A 26,399-nucleotide genomic window follows, 5' to 3' on the forward strand; every position below is an offset into this window, starting at 1 on the left:
TGGGTTGGATTCTGGTGATGGTTGTTTGAGCTCAATGACCAGTTTGGATCCAGCTGTGTCTCAGATTCTCAGCAGAGTCATGAGTTGTTAGTTAATAGTTAGTTGTTAAGTAAGTAAGAAGTATGTTGGTAGAATAGGATAATCTCTCTTTAAATAATATATTAAAGTTATATAGTATAGTTTTAATAAATCTATCCTTCAGCCTTCTGATCCAGAGCCAGACATCATCATTTCTTCCCTGAGTTGGGGTGCCCTTTTTTACTATACCCATTTTGACCTCTGACCTGTCAGAGAATAACTAATAATCAGACAAGCAATCTGTGCTGCCTAAATAATTGGTTGGAATATAAAAGTTTCTCACTTTGTTCTTGTGTTGTGACATCTAACTTGCTTAAAGTGAAAAATCTTGACCACCCCTGGACATTTTGTGCAGTAAATCAATTAAAACTCTACTAGAACAAGCTACAACCTGTAGAAACAAGTAAAGACAATTTAAGTGCTGAATAAAATTTCTGAACTGGAAAACAATATGAAAAGTTTGTATATCTGTTCTCATAATTCTTTCAACGAGGTAGATTTCAGATTGCAAAGTGACCAATGTATGTATAGACACTTTCCCCTCACCTGTTTTTAATCTTGTCTCAAATTCAGTGACAGAATTGAAAGGAGCACTGAGGCAACACATCATGAACCAATACAAGAAATTTAATTTCCTAAAGATATTTCAGCATGCCTGAACAACAAAACAGTGATTTAATTATAACACCTATGACCATTAAGATATTTAGGTTACAGACATTTCCTGTGATTCTTTACAAAGCTTTAAACAATCTAAATTTAGTAATCTCAGTTTATTATTCTCTGTAGTCTAAATAATTACTTTTTTGAAAAAAACTGAGATGACTGATGCTAAGAAATTAAAATTAATTATGTAGAAGTGAATGTATGATGCACTTCAGCTATTGAAATTGCCTCAGTATTGTTAGCAGTTAAAAACCACTTCTCTCAAGCGCTCAACATATATTTCCAGAATTATTTTGGGCTAAATAAATAAAATTTAGTTAAAAATAATGCTGAAATTTTTCTGTGAAGCAGGTCAGGAAAAGATATTTGGATAGTCATTTACTAAGTGTAAACTAGGATTCTGTCAGATTAGAAGGCCACATGCTGCAAAAATGTTGATGTACATAACTTGACATAAATGGGGACCCAAATCCCAGGAAAGACAGCCACAGCCACATTTCGCACAGATTCACTTTCAGTAGATTATATAAGAAAAACAGAGCACAGAATATGTATATGCAATATACTAAAGAAACCTATTGTAAGTTTCTTGCATTTTATTCTTTCCTTTTATACCGATCTTCAATAATGACCACTTTTGAAATAATATTTAATTTATACAACGTCATTAAAACCATTCCACCAATTTGAAATGGTTTTGGATAAAACTTGTAAGGTAACACTATTTCAACCTTGAACTGGCCCTGCTCCTGTTCATTGCATAGTCAGCTTTGGCCTAATCCTATCTACTTTTGCATTAGTGAAAGTCTATCTCTGTCAACAAGGCAAAAGCAGAGCTTTAGTGCTTTTGCTTTACATGCCTTACTACCAAAAAAAACCCCTCCAAACCAAACTAAAACACAAACATATCAAAAATCAAACAACAAAAACACCCAAATAAAGAAGCTGTCAAATTCTCTGTACCTAGGCTATTTCTCTTGCTTTTATTACTGGGTAGTGGAAATCCTTTAAATTGCTAAAATGTTTTTTCTCAGTGAAAAAATTATATACAATCTTGGAAAAAAAAAAATCCCATGAGTAATATGAGGGGAAGATGAACCCTCTCTTTTTTTTTTTCTAAAGGGAAAAAATATGTTGCTGCAGTTGATGTTATTTGTAATTTATTTTAGCCCTTAGAAAAGGGCTTAAGCTGACTTCAAAACTCTTCTATACCTTGCATGCACTGAGGCCATATAGAATCTACCACAGTGGCTAAATGGAAGAAATTTCATGTGGGTTTTCATGCTTTGAGTAACTCTTGGGCTTCTTGAGAAGCAAGGCTCTTCTAGCCTGAGAAAAGAGAGTAGCCACACAAGAGCACACAACAGCTGGCAGCCCCATGGACATCAGATTGGGGAGAGTGGGATTCCCAGATTAAAAATACCATAATTAAGTAGTTTGCTGAGTGTTCACATTTACTGTACAAAAAATTAAGAAGTTTTTTTCTAAGCTATTGCTAAACATAAAAACATAGCACAGAATATGTATATGTATATGCATATTCTCTCCCTTTAACAGATTGTTGAAGGGTCACAGCATAAAGAAATTAAGATCAATCTGTTGGTTTCTAACAAGTTTCCTGCACACACTAAGAAAGAAGAGTCATTTTCTGTATATATTTGGGGTGTATAATTTGGCATTTTCTTAGCAGGCTACCCAATTTTAAAGGATATATCAGTTAAGCAAAATTTTGCTATTCATAAATGTATATTTTAACCCATCAAAAGGAGCCCTTATAAGTTTTGATACATGACAGAGTCTAAAGAACTAAACTTTCTGGGTTTCATACGTGCCTGGCATATTTGCTGCTCTGTGTACTGCAGATCCTATGGATCACTGGATCAATCCCAATTCCCATGCTAGTCTATTACTTTCTGCTGGAAACAACTGGCATATTCTGACCTTCTTAAATACTGATCTAAGTCCCACTTACCCTTCCTCCCTACACAGACTCCTGTGCACCAGAATGACAACACCATAAAGATATGTATATGCATACATATGGATATAAATGTAATCTCTATAAAAGCAGTAGAACATTTGCCTTTATTCAGCTTTAAGCAGAAATGCAATAATAAAATTGCAAATATCTGTGTATTGCTCTTGGCAGTACTAAAAAGAAGTCATTTGGATTAAATATTTTCAAGTAGAACATTTTATAACTTAAATAATATTATTTTTTATTCAAGATCCCATTTGCTTTAATGCAATTTGTCTGAGATCATGTACTGATTTCTGTTCCAGGAATAGCCTTGGGAAGATAAAATATTAAATACAATTCTTTTTGGATTTTAAAAAATGACCTTGCCTTGTTTAGATTATCACCACCAGTGAGGCCTATGCACTGATAGCATTCATGATTACATGTATAAGAAAAATATAAAAAGTGTTATGTAACAGGCTAGACTATATTTTATATTGGTAACTATTGAATTGTATCCTGAGTAGTAAAATATTTTCAGGTTCGCATTTTGTTAACTGTTGGAGTCTTTTGGTCAAATAAATTGCTTTCTTAGATCTGACAAAAATCTTTGCAGTAACTGTTAAATCAACAGTTTAATTTAAGTTGCTAATCTGAAAAGCTTTCCTAATTGACAGTGTTAACTACAGAATAGTCCAGAAGTATGAATGAGGAGTAAATTACAGATGAAAGGACTGACAAGTAAGGAACCCATATGGATAGTTTGATATTTACAAATTGGATCTTAATATAATATGTAATTTTGCCTTCATTTTTAGCTTTATTGCCTCCATATGATCTGAAAGTAGTGCCTGAATTCTCACTCTGCCAAATGCAAGCCAAATACCTTCTGCAGAACTTATTTTTGACAAATTTAAACAAAACCTGCTGAAAACTGGTCTCAAATTTCCACCTTCTGTTTGACACTGTTTAACATTCATAGCTCTCTAGTGAAACTTAACAACAAAAAGAGTATTGGTAATTCTTTCTTCTAGTCTATTAAAGTCTGTGTTTCCTCTACAAAATGAAAATACCAGGGTTTTTGCACAGTTTCTAAACATATTAGACTCCATGAATTACCTGTTTGCTTCTGACTGCTAAAATGTCAAACTGATTTTTAATTGCAGCCTTGAAAATTAGAAATGGAAAGTAGAAAAATAAGTGAAAAAAAATGATCTATTGAAGAAAGCCGAGGGCAGTTCTAAAGTTCAAGAAGCTTTTCAAAAAGGCAGAATGAATGTCATCTTTGTGAGAAATGCTTATTCTGGGTGTCTGCAGTTAAACCTTGAGGAGTTTAGCTGGAAGACTTAAGAGCCATATGCTCAGAAAACTGTAGGAAGAAAATAAACTGGGGAAAGGTTAACATCTTGACATTAAATTATGGTCTTTGATAAAAACTACGATATATTTTTATATGATCAGGTATAATTGACTACTACGGCAGGTAGTAAAACAAAAGTTAAAAGACTTGTTTCATCTGCAAGTACCTAGTTGCACCATAGTTCTGCAAAAAAATAATATATGTCTTTGAACTGAGTTAAATTGCTGTGTGAAATAAACTAGTTTAGCTTTCAAAGCCTCTGTGCTATAGATAAAAGTACTACATTCAGGCCAGTTTGCTTTGTTCAGTCGTATAGAAAAATTTAGTCCAAATTCCAGACTCACCTTCAGCTCTTATGATCTCTTCTATTGCTTTTTTTTAAATTGCATATTTTATTACTAAAATAATCCAACACATGCATGTTTACAAAAGTGCATATATGGTTTAAGTCCTTAAACCTTATATTTCAATCTTTTATGAGTTGCAGTTTAGATTACCCCTACTCTGGAAAAAAAACTTTTCTAGAAAAATACTGCATTAATGTAGTCATTAATAGCAAGTATATAGATTTATTTTGTTAAGTCTTTAAAAGATTCCTTTTTTTTTTCCTTCCAAAACTGACTAAATAGATTAAGTAAAAGGGAGCAAACTATCTAAATTGCTAAAGATCCTTGAAAATCTCAGTTGGTGTTCCTCAAAATCATTAGATGCTTAAATTCCTAAAGGGATCTGAATAATTATTTCTACAAACATCTATCACTGATTTGATGTGTCGGAATAGTTTCAGTGCAGTTTCTGTATAAAGTTGTTTTCATAGCCACACTTGGCCATAGCTCTGCCTTTCAAATCCCCTGCATTTTTAATAAGCTCCTTGACTTTCTTGTGAAATTATTGCAAAGCTTGTACTAGTGAAACTCATTTTTCCATTGGCAGGTAAATAACCCTACATTGATATTAGGCATATTCATTCCACTAAGCATTTCTCATATGTATTACTGAAGCCATAGTCAAAATCTTGGTTTTTTAATAAATATTCAGAAAACTAGAATGATTTTTTTCCTGTGCATCGCATATACATGTGTGTATATAAAATACACTTTATATAAAAAATTATACATCCTATATAAATTTATACACCTTATATAATGAAAAGTATAGTTTTCATTCCAGATCAGTCAACCAAATTCTGGCCTGTTGTTTTGTAATATTATGATATCATGACGAGTTTCACACAGGGAAAATAATTGGAGCTGTTTGACTTTACACGTAATGGTATTATAATATTATTACAATACATGCATTAGACATATATACTTTATAGTATCATACCAGACTTACAGTAGAAATTAATTGTGAAACTGCAAAAACCCCAGTATTTCTATGTTTGCAGGATTTAGTTCAAATGACACTAGCCTTGGCTTCTATGAATCTTATTAGTAAATCCTGGTCTTTGAAGAATTGTCCTGCATTTTTGGATTAGACTTGACTCGCTTAGGGTTTGAAAGTATCATCTTTTCTGCTAGCTGCAAAAAATTGATGCTAAGGTTTAAAGAGAGGAACTCTAGCAGAGATGAAGAGGAAAATAGAGATAGAAGCAAGTTGAATCCTTTTTTTCCAGATACAAACAAATATTAAAGGAGCCGTGTGAAAAACCTCCAAACAAATGTATCTTATGGTCTATTTCAGATTATCAGGTACTCCACTCTGTTGTTACCTGTGATGCTCTGAAAATACAAGAAATGAAGAATTGGTGATGATGACAAGTACGTCCTGCGAATAAGTAGCTCTCTCAGAGCACTGCCAAGATCTAAAAATGGCCAGATTGTGGAAGCTGCAGGCTGTCTGCTTTGTAGATGACAGGTATCCTGAAGAGAACAAAGTCAAACACTGTACCACATGTAGGCCAGAGATATGACATTGCTGCAGATATCGTGCACATTTTGTGACTCTGACAACTGCAGTGATAGCAGACTGGAGAACAGATATTATAGATGTGTATGTGCATTTTTTTGGGGAAAATTTTAAGCAGTATTCACTTAACAAGGTGATAATTCAACTTACTGTAGAGGTCTCTCTTCTTCATTTTACAAATATATCATAATTATATGTTTCCATATTTTTTCTTACCAACTATCTGACACATAAATGTGAATTATTTATTTATACACTTTTGTTCAGTACAACTAAAAAGTTTGAGTTTTGCAGGTCAAGAAATAACCCCCCCAAATGGAAAAATATTAAATCTTTATAAACTGCACCTTAAAATAGAATCTTTATGACAGAAGGTATTTCTAGCCAAAGCACCTTTTGAGGAGTAGTTTTGTGAAGAAAAATATTAGGAAGTGATAGTACAGTGTAATCAAAATACTCCTAGTCCTTTGTGATCATACTGATTGAACAGAGGGAATGCAAGCATCCAAAAATTAGCAGAGGAAGCTAAAGAGTAAAACAAAGACTTCTTATGTTCTGCTACTTTCGCATTATTTATTGTTGGAATCAAGAGAAAGTAATCATAAATGGGCAAAACCCATTCTGAGTGACCTTCATTTTGCTGATGACATTAATCAGTAACAGAAATACATGATTTTGTAAAAAAAAAAAAGGCAAAAATAATTCACACCTGTAAATATTCCAGCTATATATTTTTTTATAAACTTCAAATATTTTTACTTATCTAGAAAATCATAGGTGCTGTACTAGCAACATCAGGCACAAGGTGATCTTAAGAAATGTCCTTCAAAAACTTGAAATACTTTTGGCTGCAGAAGCATGATCAACACTGACACAATAGTGGCATTTTCCAATGTCCTCTCTCCTCTACAGATAATCTGAAACACCACAACAGTGAGGAACTTTTCTAGAATGCACTGCTCTTGTCAGAAAGATCCTTCTAGTAAATTGAAAAGAATTGACACTGTTTTCTAGAAGTCTAAGGAGTGCAGACAAGCTGAATACATCAGAGGTGAAACATGAACACAGTCATATGGCAATTTCCATAACAGCTTGAGCCCAAAAAGAAACTAATAGGGGGACTGACTGAAATCAGACAGAAGAGTAAGGAAAAGGCCTTCATCATCACCAGGAAGATCAAAAATATGCAGTGACACGTGGTGTATAGTTTTGACTGAGCACAAGGTGCAAGCACCAGACATTTTGGAAGCACTGCATGGCTTTGTTTTCAACAGGATAAAAAGAGGTCACCGCTGTGTGAATTACATTTTTACTTCTGACTCTTGGTTGATCTCTCCTTATAATATGAATAAGAACAGAGATTTAAAAAAAAACCCACTTCTAATACCACAAATAAAGGGTGATATTTACTAAATGCATGCAATAAGAACTGCAGAATAAAATGGTTGTTTTCCAGTCTGCAATTGTCAACAGGATTTGGGAAACTGTTTACTCAAGTAGTCAATAGGAAACCAAACATTACCATGGCAACTATAATTTTACAGATGTGGTAATTTGTATACTCTTTAAGTGGATTTTTTAATTCTCATTTAATTTAAAAGTCTCTTCACTATTTTGGCCTCTCTCAAAAAGACCTCAAAACAAGAACTGAAAGCATTAATTCTCTTAATATTTTATGCAATTAAAGGTGCCATCTTGCTAGGGTGTATTTCTACAAACCCAAATTCTAATGCTTACCTAATCTTTGGGTTGAAGAGTCAGAATTGAGTTGGACGTGGCAGTGATGCCACAGTTCTAGACCATTGACAATGAAGTTTTTGGTCCTTTGGAATACCCCGATCTTGTGAGAGGTTTCAAGGCATGCTCACAGCAACTCACAAGGTGTGAGTGAGACTGAGGCCATTCTGGCCCTTTTGAAGGTTCATCTCATCTTCTATACCACAGAATCATAGAATGGTTTATGTTAGAAGAGACTTGAAAAATAATTCAGTTCCAACTCCCTTGCCATAGGCAGGGACACCTTCCACTAGACCAGGCTGCTCGGAGTCCAATCCAACCTGGCCTTGAACACTGCCAGCAATGAGGCATCCACAGCTTTTCTGGGCAGCTTAGGGTCCTTCTCTGGGTCAAGATACATCTTTAACAGTCTTAACATCGCTGTCCTTGTTACTAGAGTTAGAGCCAGGATAATACCTTTGATTATCTCCATATTTCAATCTAAAAGTTATTTTTCCTGGTTCACATTTTCAACTACAGCACTACCTGAAAGCACTCTAGAAAGTATTCCTAGCTCAAGATCATAAACTTCTTGCTTCATGCCTTCTTTAAGGGTTTCCTGACTTACCTTCTTTCAGTGTCCCAACTCTGCTGAGGATGTCACCTGCTCTAACAAGCATATGCAGCACTTGCTTGGTCCAGGTTTCAGCTTCTAGTGAATAAGGGTAAGATCCTCAGACCTTAGGTGCATGGGGGACAACTTTCATTACCTTATATATAAACTATAAGAGGAATGCACAACTTGGAAAAAAAAAAAAAAAAAAAAAAAAAAAAAAAAACAACCAAAAAACCCCACAAGACCAGAATGGACAACATGCAAGTTAAAAGCCATTTGTAAAGAACCAGTGGATGATTTATACCAGGGCTCTATCTGTGCCCCATCTAAACCAGCAGGAGAACTGTAATTGGTACACAAAGCAAAGAGAAACAGTTCTGAGAATTACACAAGTGCAACAAAGAAAAATAGAAAAATTACAGCATTAAAAAATCTCATTTTAATAAGAATACGCAAAGTTCTGGAAACCGAATTGGGCTTTTGGCAGGGGAGTCAGCAGGCTGAAATTAAATGTTAATTTTGATCTGTAGTGCAGAATGCATTAGGCAATGAAGGTTAGATGCAATTTTTTGTAGCAACTATCCTGTCAAATGGTGTTAATTATATCCTAATTAGTTTGCAACCCTGTAGCTAGTCCATCTTAAAAACAATTAGCTGAGAGATTTTCTTAGCCTAGCATTTGATATGAGCACAATAATTTCTATATTTTCTTCCTCCCATCCCTTTCATTCCTTTCCCCATTTGCAGCTTAGGAACAAAACCTGAAGGGTAAAAACATCCTGAGTACATAAATAACATAAAAGGACACAACTTACCAAATGGCAGCCTTTTTCTCCAAGCCAAGTGAGCACTATTATTTCTCAGATCACAGCATCAGTGATTGATGCATATTATACAAGTACGTTTTGTGCAGGTATCAGTTAAATTTTATAGCACTAATAATGGAAAAAATCTGATTCAGTACTTTGTGTGGGTCTGAGAGACATGAAGAACAGCATAATATTGTTTAAGATAAATTAATAACTTCCATTGTTCTATCATAAATTGTCCACTGATATTTCAAATTCACAGAGTCAACATTTTAATGATATTGTACTGTGTTGTACAACAGCTTTTGGGCATTATTTACAGAGAGAAACATTTCTGCAAACACATATAAGACATCACAAAATAAACTTTCAGAAGCAATTGCTTTAGGCTGAAATCTGACACAGGGAAATAAACTTCCCCACAGTAAAACAAATTTAGTAGGCATTTCACTCAGGATAAATTTGGCCTTCTGTTTTAAGATCAGAACAAGAATTATTTTAACTTAAAAATTAAATACAGCTCTTGACAGGATATTCTGGGTGAGAATACAGATGCTTTGTGATGACCTCTTTTGCCAAAGCAGACTCAAAAGACATGGGCACTACCTGTGATGTGCCAACTGCTGATGCTGTAAGCAAAGACTAAGTACAAAGCAGTCATAACCTTCCAGAGCCAAGGTCACAATTTAATTTGTGTTCAGAACTGACTGGCACCATCACAAGTACACACTCTCAAATCAAGTGCTTTAAAAAGATATTGTTCTGATCAAGAGAAAAAGTAGTTAGAAGGGAATTAACAAAACCATGGAAGAAGAATGTCTTTTAAAGCTAATGATAATTATTCAAATATATTTTGAGACAGAGATAAAAATAAAACTTGGTCACAATTGCTGATGCAATTTTGTAATTACAAGTTCTTCATCTTCACTACAAGACTCTTCCTGATATATCTTGAAGTATCATCTGTGGTTTTAGTCAGTGAAATCCCATTAGCAACACACAATCAACACAGATCACAGTACATCCTTTATAGGTGCAAACCATGTTAGTGAGTCAGGGTTGGCTACAAAACAGAAATTCCAGATTTAAACCAGTCTTCCTGCATGTTGGCTATTGCAAACAATTGCACCAAAATAATTGTGATTGCAGTTGATTTTGAAATAATAAACAGCTCATGGTTTCTCTAATTAACACACTGATTTTGTGTTGATACACTAATATATACAGTGAAACTCACTGTGCAGCTCTTAGCTGCAAAAAGTTCTTGAGAAAATAATTCCCTCATCTTTACTTTCTTTTAGTGACCTTTCTCTTGAAAAGATAAGTGAGACAATAGAGTTAAAATCTTAACAGATGCATTCTTTCATTTTTCCTTCTGTTAGAAAAAACTTTTGGATTTCTTAATCCATGTTTTACTCTTTGCAAGATATTAAAGGTTATAAATGGCCAGTAAATTCCATTTACAACAACTCCAGCTGCATGATACACTGTAGCAGCTTCCCTGGAATTCTGCAATCTGCAATGTCAATAACGTCTGAATTAAGGTGTTTAATCTGATTAGGGGCAGATTAAGAAAGCACTGACATGACAGAATTAGTCTAGACTCTTAATTATCCATGGATTATGGCATATGTCTTTCCAAATTAGAATTACAAGTGAAAGTGAATATTTTAAAGAAACAGGTTAGTACGAAAAGCAAAGTTGCACTGAATAGTATTATCACCTCCAAGTATCCTTCTATGATAGTAAAATAATGCTACAGGCACAGTCAAATCACTGTTAACCAGAGGGAAGGCACGTATGGTTAAACTAGGAATTTAAATAGAGCTTGGAGGAAGAAGCAGCACACAAGCTTTATCGCAGCCAAGTGACTCTAAGAGGCAATAATAACAAGAATATGAGGTTTATCACAAATTTTTCTCTATTTCTCTCTGCTACTTCAAGAGCCTATAATGCCCTCTCCTACCCCCCCAGGAGAAATGAAAGCATTCTGATTCTGAGAGAAGTTTAGATCTTATGTTGTTATTTTTTTGCCATTCTTCAAATCTAGCATTGATTATCATTACCTCTTTCCCAGATGCAAACCTGTTCAGAAGATGCTTTGTTTTAAGAACAAACATTACCCAGCATTTAAAGTGAAAAAAACCCATGCTATATATAAGCTTGTTAAACTGGAGCTCAGGTGATCTCCCAGGTAGCAAAAAGGCTGTAATTATATAGTCCATAGAGCAAAATTAACTGAAACCCTGAATAGAATACTCATCTTATTTCTATTTTACTTACCTAAGTCAGAACCATAAGGATTAAAACAGTATGAACTTTTATTCCTTAAAGTACTGAAAAATACAAAGTTATGCCATTTAACACGATGAATGTATCAATATAAGTCATGCTGTGGAGAAAAAAAAAGAGTCTGTAACTAATTCTGTTCCTGCTTGGCTCAAGCATGCTCTCTCTTTTTTTTTTGGCTGTGTATAAATGTGCACTGGCAAGTGCTCATCTTTTGCAGACTGAAAATCAAAAAGACAATTTCTACCCTGAAATAAAAATAAATCATATATTCTATTCCAGATTTGGCAGTGTTGCCCATAAAGAGATATAAAAAATTGGGAGTTGTATAAGCCACATGCCACAAATCATCTTGCATGCTCAAATGTCAAGTTATATTTTCCATGAGTCACTAACTATCTGGATTTCTTTGGTAATGTTTTTCTCCAGTTGGAATTGTATCCCAAGTCCATGCACTTGTTCTACTACTGCATAGGAAACCTTCACTCTCTCGTGCAAACTTTATGGGAAAAGCTACTAGAAAAAAAAAGACTAACAAAAAAAAAAATTGAACAGAAAAACCCAATACAAAGATTGTGAGTAGAAATTTGAGACAATTGTCTCATTTATAATTACTGACACAAGGTAGCTGCATGCTTAGATACCAGATACTCCAGTAACACCATTCATACACAATCCTGAAAGACATCCATATTTCCTCAAATATATGTAAAATGCAGAATCCCAAGTTTGCAACATTTTACACTTCCCTCTTCCCTGAGTCTCTTAGCTAGTCTGATCCATCTTGCCACCTTGATATTGGCAAGACACCTCTAGTCTGAGCACTGAAAAACTTGAGCACTGAAAAACTTGAGCTAACATGAAGTCAGGTCTCCTGTTCCTTGATGTGGTTACGCAGTGATGCAGGAGTGAGAGGGTTTAGCACCAGACTGTCCCCTTTTGGGACAATTACATGGTGTAATTCATAACAGTGGCCAAAGTTGGTGTGTAGTCAGACAGAGAATAAGGTAGTTCCACATGAAGCCCACATTCCCTTCTTTTGCTGCTCCTGAAGGAACATGGGCACAGCAGAAAATGTAGGCTCATATTTCCCATGCTTTTTGAATATAATCATTGGCAACATTTAAAATCTGTGACTATTTCTAGCTTGTCAGTAAAGCTTAAAGAAATGATCTAGCCACCTCAGGAGAATGCCTTTATTATGCTATCTCCTGAACCAAGCAGTTTCAGCTCATTGGGATTCAAGTAATTAAATGCTCGAGAAACCCTTGCAAGTCTAGATGGGAACACCTGGATACACAATCAAGTACAAAGTGAGCAAGGCAAATGCTGTTCCAACTTCTGCTCCTTGCCATCTGATAGTCAGTTTGGTCATTCTTTACTGCATGCTGGAGATAGTTACCATTAGAGAGGGAACACTGATGAATCATCTTTACGTCTGGCAGCGCCAGACACGTCGTCATTTTTTTGCTTCAGCAAACTTAATCCACAGCTCTGGAAAATACTGCTGAAGTTACCCTGGCATAAGACAAAGCTCTCGGATTCTCCAATGAGTTGGCATCTGTGAATTATTTGCCACAGATGCACAAGTCTTGGCAGCATGACTTGATCTGAACTTTGAAGAGCAAGGGTGGAGTACACTTTCAGAAGGCAGCGACACTTGTCCTTTAAAGGTTGAGATGTGATTCTAAGATAACACAAAAATTTTATAGATGAGATTTTTCAGTACACTTGTAATTTTCAGATATTCAAACCATAACATTTTCCCCCAGTGAAAATCATGAGACATACCACCATAAACAAACATTTATAGAAAATTCATAAAAAGGGTGCTGCATCATTTAAGAATCTTGAATATTAATTCTTTAAGCTGGGTTACCAAAAGTAATTTTTAGGCAATTTTTTTCCTTGAAGTGTAATGAGCTACCAGCTTCTCCACATGATTTGTTGCAGGTACCTTGCACCACAGCAAAGCAGACAGATGACTAATTACAGCCTAGGGCCCTCCTCTTTAGGTTACATCTTTAGCAAGCCTTGGTCTTTATCCCTTCCTGCAGGTGAGAAATCTTGTCCTTCTCTACATTAGCTTGGAAACATTAATCCTTTCTCTTCCCACTTTTCCTTCCAAGATAAATACATACAGGTGCAAATTGTCTTTTTTAAAATACGTACATATGCTAAAGCAAAATAATATATGGCACATATATATTATTAATATTAGGTATCATTAGGATTACATGCACACTGCAGCAGAATGTTTCAAGGCAAACTTTCCTTTTCTCATAGAGATTTTTACAGTTTAAGGAAATTGCAAAATATTCTTTCCCATATCCCAGTCTTCCCAACCAGTAATCTGGAAACACATACAAATAGGACAAATTAAGCCTCTGTGAACACCTCTCCTGGTGCTGATTAACAAATACTTGCTGATCTAACATAAATACCAAATTTTTTGCACTATTGATTTTTTTTCCTGTTTTCAAAGTGAAGTATTGTTTCATTGGAAAGTGATCTTTTAGTTAATCTGGGAATTTGCTTCCCTTTGTCTATGACTCTCCACAAAGCTGGTCATGAATTTTCACATGTTTTAATGCAAACACACATTGGAAATGTGTGTTTGCATTAAAATAATACAAATAGAAGTTAAAGGAAAAGAAATAATTAATGTGAAAAGGCTACATTTCTTCATTATGCTAGGGACTGTAAAATTATAGACTAGGAAGAAATGTTTAGGGAAAATAGCATTAGATTTACCCTTATGATCTTTATGCTGAATCACTTAGTCAGATTTGGTAAACTAAAACATACAAATTTACTAAGATAGCACATACATGCAGATCTCCAAAGTTTAACACTTGTCAGTGTCCTTGTCCTTTTTGAACTCATTTGTATGCAAAAGCCCATGGAAATGTATGACAATGTTCACCTCAATTTATGCTTAGTAAAAAAAAAAAAAAAAAAAATTCACTTGCTTTAATCTTATTTTCCAATAATTTCAAGGGACGTTCCCTTCTTCCTGTATATCAATTAGATATTGATACCTAAACCCTTTCCCCTCATTAATTAATTTTTATGCCATATCTCTAATTCAGCCACTTTTTTTCCATGAAAAATAATCCTGGTATTTTTAATCTTTTGTCATATGAAGCCACATGTTCTCCACATGCTGTTTTGAGCTCCAACACTCCTTTTCTGAGGTGGGGTAAGTGCAATATCACAGCATTCAACTCTTGTTGTACTAGAAACACCCAGACTGGAGTAAATTGAGGATTTTTGACTCCTCAGAGAACTGAGAGCTTCACAGCAGCACAGGTCACTCATGGTGACAGTTTATTTACAGTTCATCAGGGCTGCAAATGCATATACTTATGCATCTATTTAAAAAGACCTACACAAAACTGGGATTATCTACTGCCTGGCCCCGTGTTATCTAATTGTTCAGCACACATCTTTGCAGCCTGCTTGGCATCACCATGTTTAATTTTCCAATTCATCCCTTTCTCCAAGGTGAAAATATGCCTGCATATTAAGCGCTCTAAATCCCAAACAGAGGACCTGGGGCCTCATCGATAATGAATTTCCATTATAAAGCCTAGCCTCCTAATGATTTATCATCCAACAAAGACACCTCCTAATGATAATTTCCTGTTTCTCAGGAAGTCCTGTGTTTCAGGGCTAATTTACATAACTAGGTAAATGACACTGACTGTATCACCTGTGTCTGTCACATAGAGGGAGAAATCATTTCCCCTTACAAAAAAACCTATTGACTTTCGTTTGCTGCATCATATTTATTCATGGGTCTGCTAATTAATTCTCTTTAATTTACGGCTCCTAACAATTTTATTCTCATGGAAATCTGATTTACTTGTTTATATTAACTAGGATAGCTCTGGAGTTCTTCTTAGAAGTTTCTGTCATACTTAGCACTTTATTTCCTTAGGTACTAAGGATGATACAATGAATATATTGCAAACCACAGTTAGCAGTTCACCAGCTTCATATTCATGGGTGAATGACATCTGGCCCTGGCAATTTATTCCTATTCATTTTTAAAATTTGTTTTAAAACCTTTTTAGTGAGGTTTCATCTCGAGACAGTTCCTGTCCCCTTCCTCTGTAATGAGAGGTTCCTTCTGCTGTGGAGCTCCTGATCTGTGACACAGGTTGCCTTGAGCTGTGACAAGTATATTATCTATACATGAAGCAGAGGTTTCCAGCTCAGCAGAAGCTGGGAGCTGCTGTCTTCCTGAGGCTACCTGTTGGGCAAAATCCTGACTTTGTGGTGCATTGATCCTGGCCAGCAGCTAAGCCTGCAACCACTCACTCACTTGTTCCCACACCTCCAGTGGGATGGGGGAAAGAATCAAAGAACAAAAACCCATAGGTTGAGATAAAGAGAGTTTTGTGAGTAAAATACCACAGTGGCTGTTATGGAGAAAATTAACTCCATCCCATCCAGCCAAGGTTCAGTTTTGTAAAAGACAGCAACCCTCAGGTGCAGAAGAAGTCAGAGACTGCCCTGTGTGGCTCCAAAATTGACTTACCACAGGATACAGGAAAGCTGGTGGTGTTTCAAGGAAAACTTGGTTAAGGAAAGGTGGAACACAGTAGACAAAGGGAACAAAAATTATGTGAGAAGAGGTGGAGGAAGTGCTTCAGATGCTTTAGCAGGGCTTCCTTTGCAGCCCTTGGAGAAATCATACTGGAATAGATAGATATACACCCTGCAGCCACATGCTAGATTGATGGATAGTTCCCAAAGAAACTGTTGCCCATGAAGAACTCACACTGGAGCAGGTTTATCCTTAAAGACTGCAGCCCACGGGAAGGGTCCATGCTGGACCAGGGGAGAGGTGATGTTAAGAGAAAGAAAAAGCAGAAAGGAGCTGTTATGGATTGACCACAACCCTCCAACCTCCTACAATGCTAGAAAGGGGGAAGAGATAGAATGGGGAATGAAGGAGTGAGGTTGAGCCTAGGAGAAAGGGGGGAAGAAAAGTTGCTTTAGCTTTTGTGTTTGTTTCTCACTATTTAATTCTAATTCAATTAGAAAGAAATTAATTTTTACAATTAACTAATCTCATTAATTAAGTAATGCCACAACTGTTCTTCCTGTATCAGTAATTAGCAAGAGATCTCCCTGTCTTTACATAAGTGTATGAGCTTTACTCTTTCTGTTTTCTCTCCTTGTTCTTCTAAGCAGGGACAGTGAGAGAGAAGTTTGATGTATGCCAGGCAGCCAACCAAGATCAAATCACCCCTTGTGAAGACATTTGAGCATGAGGAAGGTTCACCAATTCTTCCCCAAATGGCTAAATCCAGGGATGACTTTTTACAAGACATGAGTCACAATGGTTTCTCCACACACAATCCTCCAAGATATTCCAGTAAGTTTAGAATAAGTTTGGTTATTTCCTCCTTTCTTTAACCATCTTAAAAGCCTTAAAAGTGTGGAGGACGCAGAAGCATGAGTTCCTGAAGCTGCAGGTGAATGTGCTTACATGTGCCTGGGTGTTAGGCTGGGTGGGGAAGGCCTCCAAAGGACACTGTGGCCACAATTTCTTCTTGTCATTGGGGTGTGCTGGCTTGCAGAAGGAAAAAATAATATCCCACGGTTACCTTCAAAAACTGGGCTTGCTCCCAAGGACAAAAGGAATGAGCAGCAGGAACTGTGAGCCCCTACCTTTCACAGAGACAACAAAAACATTTGTTCTGGTGACAGCAGCTCATTTCACTTCTATGGGAACTCAAGCAGAGGAGGAGTTGGTGTGTTTTTTTTTCCCAAAAGCAAAGGGATCAGGCACAGGATCAGCAGCAAGAGATAAACTTCTACCTCTTGCTGTGCTCAATATCATATTCTCACCCCACACACCTGTGACTGACATGATCAAACTTTTTATGATCTTTGGTCATTCATAACTCCTATTAAAAAAAAAGCCAACAAATAATAAAATCAGAATCCAAACACTACTGCAGCAAATAAGTTAACAAATATAATACATTTCTTACACAGCTATTGTTGACCCTCTCCCCTTGTAGCAGATAAAAACCCAGCTTTCAAAATTGTGATGAATATGTTGCCAATATAATGATCTTCTAACGTGCAAAAAAGAGGCCAGGAAATGATTTAAAATGCCATAAACTTCCTCAGAACAGGTTTCCTGCTGATATGCCTTTCTCCCCGAAGTGCTCCCCATGCTCTTTCTGAAATATTCATTGCCCTAATGATTTCTTCAGGCACTGCTCCTATACATAAAAATTAGTTCCCCCATCAAGTAAGAAGTAATTCCAAGGGAACTGTTATGGGAGAAATCCACAGGATCCAGAAGAGCATGCAAAAAATGTTTGCTTTTGTTTCTTTGCACCTAAGGAGTTGATTTTAACCTTTATTTTCAGAAGTGGCACTGTTACTGTTATCCATTTGTTTACAAGTCAGAAAACATATTTCTATTTTTTTTTTTTTTCCTAGAACTGTTATACATCTGTTTTACCCATGATCTGCCTTATTTCATGGACTTGTATTGTGCCTTGCAACACTGCAGGACTAGATGCACTAGGATTCACAGGAACATCCATTCTCCAGACACTTCTGCAGCTCTCAAAGCAATTCAAAACATATTTATTCTGTCACTTAAACTGAACCCTTTTCTCCCCCCTTAACTTACATATTCATTGTGGATTTAGAAAGTGATTTCTTAACTCCTGACACCTGTGCTGTTTTGTAGTGTAGCTTGCTAGCAAAGAGAATATTTCAGTAACTCAAGAAACGCAAACCTCAGTCCAAGTGTCCAGTCTTGCACTCACCTGTTCTGCAGCAAGGTTTGGTTCTGCAAGAGGCTGAACCATGGTCTAAAGCTGCAAATATAAGATGTAGCTGGGGCTGTGTATTCTGTTGCCATTTGTTAGAGGTGGGACAGTTACCTTCTGTTAATTGGGCAGTTTTTCTTTATTGCTTCCACAGCCAATCCTCCCTCCAGGAGATATTTTCTGTTCATAGGCCCTTGAGTGTCACTGATATCATTCCATCATCCCATTGGGAAATGCTCCACCCAGGAGGAGGAGCCAAGCATTCCTACCTGGATATGCTCTGAGGTCTGGAACGCCACAGCAGCTTTTTCCCACTGGATTCCCAGAGGAGCAGCTGTCTTCCTCACTCTACTCCCAGAGGAAGACCAGGCCCATCTACACCACCGCTGGACCTTCAGAGGAAAACTCCGCCCTTCTACAGGATCACTGCTCCCACAGAACGACAGCTGCCACTGCAGGAGGGCTGCAGCCACCATTTCATGGGACTGCTGCCACCACCCTGAACAACAGGGTGTCAGGTCATATTCTGACTCTGACGGTGTTGTTTTGTATTACTGCATATTTTTTTCCTAATAAAGAGCTGTTATTCCTACTCCCATCTCTTTCTGTGAGAGCCCCCTTAATTTCAAAATTATAATAATTTGGAGGGATGGGGTTTTTATTTTCCATTTCAGGGAGGCTCCTGCCTTCCTTAGCAGACACCTGTCTTTTCAAACCAGAACACATGGCTCAGGATCACTGCATTCAGCTGTGCACCTTGAAAACTGATTCTACAGCCGAAACATTTCACTTAAGGGAAGTTACTGCTCTATGCACAGCTGTTTAGACTTCTGCACATTAAATTTAATGAAATGAAAGTAAATAGGTGGCCTTCATTAAGATCTGGTTTAAGCAATAGTATACCAAGTCTTGCATTGCTCATTTGGGGGATGAAATGAGTGCAGTAGAAAGCACAAAGAGTACAAGACTAATGCCAGCCAGGATGGATTTGAACTGGAAATTAGCAGTGAGGAGTATTATTACACTCACCCAGAAGAGAAAAAGTGACCTAAAGTAGAGCCACAAACACACATCTCACAGTGGTACAGGAAACAATCTGCTCTGTTCATTACACAGAGGCTTCAAATAGCTCATGGTGGAAGGAATACAAGACAGATCTCTAATTCCAGGAGCAAGCAGGCACATTTAAATAATCTTTTCTTCTGTTTTTTTAGCAAAACAAGGGAATGGATACTCACATGTTCTCACAATTTCTCTGGGGTTATGCTGCACCATTGGTAATCTTTTGAGCACCAATTAAAAATCCACAAATAACAGAAATTTCATACAGGACCAGGGATCTCACTCAGTTATTCTTAATTATTAGAAATGTAAAGAAAAAATAAAAGCTAAGCTAACACCGATTTCATCACAAATGATAGCACCATATGCAAAATAAACTGATTAGATTATGATCAAAAATAATAGGCAGGTAGAAACCAAAAATACCCAAATCTTGTAAATGACTAACACACTTCTCCACCCCAGATTTGGCAGATTATTGCCATTGAAATATTAATTATTTAAAGCCTCTAATTCCCACTGAAAATACAGATACTTAATATTTAATAAATAAATATTTAATAAATTTGTTTGATAAGTGCTGGCTACAAAATAATCCATTAGTTTGAAGATATATTTAACTTTTTTTTTTTTTTTTTTTTTTGCAGGGTAACATAAAGTTAATTTTAAGTGTTTTCTTTTAGAAGACAATAAGAAAGTTTAGAACTCTAGGTCAAAGAACCAAAACTAATCAGAAACAAAATTTATAACCAAAAATAAATAAAGAAAAATATATATATATGTTGTATAGTAGGAAAAGAAAAAAATATTTGATGATGAAATAGGCTGTTATCAACCATAGACAGAAAAATCAGAAGCAGTGGTAAATAAATATACAACTGACAATTGCAATCATACTTGATACAATGTAAGAGGATATTTCCACATGAAATAAAATGTTATAGCAAGAACAGCAAGTTTAATACAGGGATGAGAAAAAAGAAAAAAAAAATTAACATAATGAGGGAATATGATTCAATATCAGAATCTATAACCTTTTAAAAATATTATTTTTTAACCTGGCTGGAATGGTTTTATTCAAAAAATAGCTGGAGAGTTCATCCCAGCTATCCCAGTTTATCACCTTGACTTGGATCAAGGATCTGAATTAATCTGAGAAAGTGTTAAAGGATTTTAAAAGTCAAAATCAAATTTTGATATTAGAAAAAGTTTCTGATAAAGATATTTCTCAGAGTACTAAGCAAATACTACTCTGATTCAGACTTCACACACAAATAAAAAGCAATTCACTCAAGATTCTGTGATATCAAAACCAAAAATTTAATGGTAGCTGTGACATGTGGGTCTTATTAAAAAATACAGGACTGTTACCTCTTTCTGGACATGACCACATGCCTATGTTGGTATATTCTGTATGGCAATAGAATATACCAACATTTCTTAAAAGTGTTTACCTTGTTTTACTTTCATCTTTGCAATATTTTTTAACAAAAAATTAACATGGCACAATAGATGGAATAAGAGTTGAATAACTAGCAGATCTCTAAAAACCACAATTGGTTATAGAGTGTAAATACATTAATAGCAACATCCAGTAAGGATAAATCTATCATCCAAAATTATTTAGTCATTTTATCAGCAGTCTGTGTGACGCCTGGCGATGTCTGTAGGTAGTGTGAAGGTTACAGAATAGTAAGTAACAATAATAAAAATAAAAAGACCTTCTACACAAAGTATAAATTTACTGATGGGGATGTTGTTGAAGCAACATTGTGTATAAATATGGCAAAATACAAGAAAATTTACTTGGAATAAGGATTGAAGATTTTACCTTGCAGGGCAGAAGAGTTTGCTCCAGAAAACATCAAGCAAAGAAAGGCTACTGAGTTTTTGCAGGGAGCAATTTGAGCTCTAGTGTCAGTGATGGAGGTAAATGGAATAGTTATTGGTTAACTTGGAATTTGCTAGAAAACTGGAGCACATATGTATTGTTTGGGAATTGCCTAGTGCATGCATGTTTGGAAATCTCACAGCCTATACACCACGTTTTATAAATGGGGCTTTTATATTTGTAGTCTACAGACAGATTTCAGATTTTAGCCATGAGATTCCTCTGTATCTTTTTTTTTTATTATGCTTAGTGTGTTCCACTGGAAAATGCCTCATATTTCTGTACATGTGGTAGCTGTTGTGGCTTCCACATTCATCTTATGACCCACTTCCATATGAAGGCTGGAACCCTCCATTTAGAATTGGCTGACACATGCCTGGAAAACCTGGCCAAAAGAACAAGTTCTCCAAATTGACAGGACAAGATGTCCAGGTAGAAAGAGAATATATAACGGGAGAAACAAAATGAAAATCAATACCTAGCTTCCTTGCACCCAATAAGCTGTAGACCTGGGAGGTATAAAAAAGTGAAACAAAATTAGGAACGTGGTTTTGCCTCTGGGGACAAGGTGTCTACAGGTGGCAGAAGGATAACATGTACCACCACTTGGTGCTCATGCTTCAGGGACAGATTTTAGTAGAGCTCTAAGAAGCTCCCCAAAATAACTCAGAGAGTCATGCCATAAATGCAATCTGGTTTGTTTACTATGGAGAAAATAATGATAAAAATTTCCAGAGTATGCAGTATACTTAGACTTTAAAGTAACCTCAAAATCTGCAGTATCAGAATTCACAATACATGAGCTGAAGAAACTAAAAATTTAGTAAATTCAGCATCCAAATAAGGAACAGTTTCCAAGTATTGAGAGCTAATAATTTAGCCTGGAAGACAGCAGACTCGCTCTTGCTTGGAGTACTTAAAATAAGATTCAGTATGCTTTAATGTATCTTTTGAAGATGGCTGTGTGGTATGTGTATAAGGAAGCTCAGACTGCTGGCAACTTTATTGGATTAAATAATTCAACTGGCATGTAATATGAACCATGCAGTATCATAGGACCAAATTCAGAACTTCCCTGATAAAAAGCTGTGCTTTCAGTAATGACTTCTTTGTTGTGTTCTTAATATTTTAAGTATTCTGTGGCAGAAGGAAATCTAAGCCAATCATGAATTTAGAGGTAAAGTCACACTTCAGTTGCCCTGGTAGATCTGGCAGTACTGAAAGTTGTTAACCATTCTCATTTTCATGACCATGATATTACAAAATCAAACTCCCTCACAGCTGACAAGTTAAAAGAGTGAATGGCAATAAACCATGGTGCTGCTCAAAATGATGAGCTGGTTCTTCCACTGCAATAAATTAACATTATTTCCTTAGCAAATGGATCCTTAGATTTATGCCAGGTAAGGGTCTGACCAGCATGTAGTGTTTTGAAATCTGGAGAAACCGTTTTTCTTGGTTGCAATGCTTGTCATAAAAGCACAGTCAAACATTCAGAAAGGTTACTTAATACATTGTCAAAGTAAATGCATCTCTGTAAATCAGAGTCAGCATGGCTATGTCTCTGGTGATACTAGTGTTGCTAAGGTAACTACTAATTTCCACCCTAGAGTAAATATTACATAAAGCTGACAGCTTATTCAATTTTATGTGTTAGACTTTGGGGCAGAGCATGTCTTTTATTTCCTCCTGTGATATTGACCCCGCTTCTCTTGTGCACCCTCTTGGCTGCTTAAAATCTTTTATCCTTTAACCTTTATCATCCACCAAAAAAAGTATCAAGGTAACAGCCAGCAAATCTGATCCCTCTGGTCTGCTGCTTTCTCACATGCTTTGCCTTTTATTTCATGTCAGGTTATGAGTCAAATTTCTTGACTCGGACCCTGAAGCTTAGAAACAGCATCTCTAAAATACCATGTAGCCAGTTTCTAAGTAAAGACATACAGCTGCTATCAACTCAGTTTTCTCCACTTAATTTGAATCTCTGATAAGCAAACCCTTTTACACTTGTTGGAGTTTTTGGTGGGCAGCTGTTAGCACCTTACATGTTTGTAGGAACTCCTCTAAAGATATCATTTCAAACGCAAAGTGTTTGGTGGCAAGGGCACATTAAACTATTCCTTCCCCGTCTCATGGTGCACTTTGCTTTCTCTTATGCTGACACAATCATTTACTACTCTGTGTTACAGCTCTGATTAGGATTCTCTCTTAAAAATAAAAAAAAAAACCCTTCCCTGACTGCCTTTTTTATTAGCCCAAATCAATTTCCTGATTGGGTTGAAAGCAAGCGCTATAAACAGACATCCTGACATAGCTGAGGATGTTTGTCTGCATGGCAACAGGAAAATGGGGATGTGAGGGGAGAAGGGCGAGGAAAATGAAATCTAAAATTCTACTTTTCCTACACTCAGACATCTCAAACCCATAATACATGTTTTTGAACTCTACGTTTACCATTTTTCTTCCCCACTAAAGATGCTGGACTCCAGATTTCTTATTTAAGTCTTGCCTCAGCATTTGATGACATGGTCTGAATACACCCAGAACACATACTCAGAATGTGCTACTCAATATAATGCAGCTGTAACTAAATTAAAACATATCCTTTGAATTTCATGGAGTGACACTGATTTACACCAGCAGGGAAACTAACTTAAGGAGATGAAACTGAACAGGGCAACCACCACCTGCACACCTGTCAGGCCTGTTCAAAGAAATGCTGAATAGCCACTGGCCTGTAGCTGCTACATGAAATTACTTTTTAATAGAATCAGTTTATAAGAGGTTTAATCTCCCTTGGAAATACAGTGCAAAGGGGAAAAAAATCAGCCCCATATTTACAATAAAACCCCTTCCTGTCTTTTGCAAAAAATAAGTTTACTTTATGAAATACTCATGAATTTCTATACTCAATGAGAAATAGGAGGAAAAAAGCTTATTTTTTGTTGATGTTTATAGAAAACTAAATAAAAAAGATAATTTTCCAACTATGGAAATAAACTGGCCCAAATTCCTGAATTTCATACCTTTAACAAGGCTGCATGGAAGAAGGCTTGAACTAGTTATTTATACGCTCACATCCATACATTCATCACATTTATGCTGCTTATTTTGAGAACAAAAGAACATAGGACATGTACTAAAAGATATGGCTTTGACAGCTTGCCAGATGTCTTGCATTCCTCTGAAACAGGCAGCTAATCACTGCCTCACACTAAAGATGCAATCCTATAAACATTAAACTGCAATAGTGGGAACGTGGGGCTGAAAAACTTTTTCATGAGCTTCAGAAAATGTTTAATTCTATATCAGAAAATTATTGCTTTTGGGAGAGGCAGATCCCCAATTGCAACCTCAGTGATTGAATGCAACATCTTTATATTTGTGAGGAAATACCATGGACTGTCTCAAGGAAAACAGCCAGGCAAACTGCCTTTAGTTTGCTTATCATTCCAGAGTGGCTGAGGTCTAGGAATCAATTAAGGATTCCAGAAAGCTCCTGGGAGGGGTGCAGGCTGTGTGTATTTATCTGCACAACCCCTTTGCACTCCTGGGGTTTTTGTCTGAATGGTTGTTTTCTATGCCTGTTTAGTCTTTGAAGTCCAAACCAATAACAGAGATGATTTTATTAAGGGGACAGATGCCCTTAGCAAACCAGACTGGAATCATCATTGCCTTTGATGTAAATTTATGGAGCAGTTGTCAGATGGTAATGACTTTCAGTCATCACCATGTCTGAATCTGAGGCTGTGAATTGGGTAATAATGGATTTGATGTTGCATCACCAGTTTCCTGAGCCATGTAGTGTCCTGCATCCATCTTGGAAAGAATAGATCTCAATGTTCCTAACAAAATGTTAGAAAATTAAGATTCTCTTTTCAATGTCCATCTAACGCGCACAGACTAAAGGATCAATTAAGATTTCTGCAGTCATGCTTGACTTTTAAAGAGAGACTTTCAACATAAATTCTCCTTCTTTGGTAATTTTTGTGATTATCACAGCTAAAACATACCTTTAGAACAAAACCAAAATTAAAAACAGCCCCAAATTTTAGACCAATGATTTTTTCATCTCTGCAAAGTGAGAGGAATCAAGGTCAAAAAAAGTAATTTGTGAATTCCTTAGGCTTAAGGCTGCACTGTCACAAGAAAATGGACGCAGATATTTGTACCTTGTGCTGAGTTTCTCAAAACTTATTCAAAGAAATAGATTTTTCCTTCTTGAAGAAAATAAATTAAAAAGGATTTTTAAAAAAGGAATATTTAAATCTAACTTCATTTTATAGCACAAGCTATGTACAGCCAATGATTTTATGCAAATTAACTTATAATTCTTGTTTATTGACATAAACAAGAAATTATTAATTTAATGTCTTTTAAATTAACTTATTTTGCAAGGGCACATTGGTGTTCATGTCTTGTGACATACCTTAAAGAGTGATGATGAGGGACAAATGACCATAACCAAAATTACAATGATCCTCGGGGAGTATGTCACAGCATGAAACAAAATTATCAGAAGACTTATAAATACATCCTAAATTCTTTGAAATTATTAAGTATTTCCTCTTAGGATGCCTGTAGTTTTGCTAACAACTGAAACACATTTTAAAATTCTGAATTTCTTATACCAGTCTGCAACAAGAAAACCTGCATTAATGATGTGAGTAGCATGTAGGAGATCAGCATTAAGCTGGTCAGAAGATTAATGTGCATGAAAAGGTCAAAACTAAAATAGAGTTAGTCAAATGTAAGAAACTGGTTTTATCTGATCTAAGTCAGTAGGACTACATATTGGTTAATTACTATACAGAACAGGAGTTTCTCCATTTTATCTCTAGGGATAACTGCAACCCTCAAAAGAAAGTATTTGGAAACACTTGGTAGTGTTCCAGGATGGAAAATTTGAAAAGTTTCTACCACAGGAGTCACAGATAAACTTGTGCAGTTTTCAGTAAATGAGTGGCTAATGCTTCCTACCCAAGTCCTTCCAAAAGACTAGACTCCATAATATCAGCAGGACACAAATTAGGCTGAGCTCCATTCTCAGTTGCACTGTAAACAAGCCTCAGCTGTATGTGTGCTGTGCTGCTTTGCTACAATTTGTCTTTCAGAGACCTAAAGACTTTCTACAAGGTTTTTTAGAGGGCAGTAATTGTGGTGGTTCCTGTCCTACACTGACACAAACAGGAAAGTGTGTCCAAAATCTTCTTTCTACCTGTATCAAACAAT

General features: G+C 36.1%; 1 long non-coding RNA gene across 7 annotated transcripts in view; it reads right to left on the reverse strand.

Annotated features, from left to right (window-relative positions):
• LOC110476341 (uncharacterized) overlaps positions 1 to 26,399 on the reverse strand; it is a 114,221-nt gene that overhangs the window by 33,449 nt on the left and 54,373 nt on the right. For 2 of the 7 annotated variants that reach the window (XR_014949579.1, XR_014949585.1), the window contains one exon: positions 8,320 to 13,092. This is a non-coding gene — a long non-coding RNA (uncharacterized LOC110476341). The remainder of the gene's footprint in view (positions 1 to 8,319; positions 13,093 to 26,399) is intronic. The other 5 variants (XR_014949602.1, XR_014949596.1, XR_014949599.1 and 2 more) reach the window with 5 other exon arrangements.

Source organism: Lonchura striata, chromosome 1 (genome assembly GCF_050655825.1).
Source record: "Lonchura striata isolate lonStrDom1 chromosome 1, ASM5065582v1, whole genome shotgun sequence".
Taxonomy (NCBI): Eukaryota; Metazoa; Chordata; class Aves; order Passeriformes; family Estrildidae; genus Lonchura; species Lonchura striata.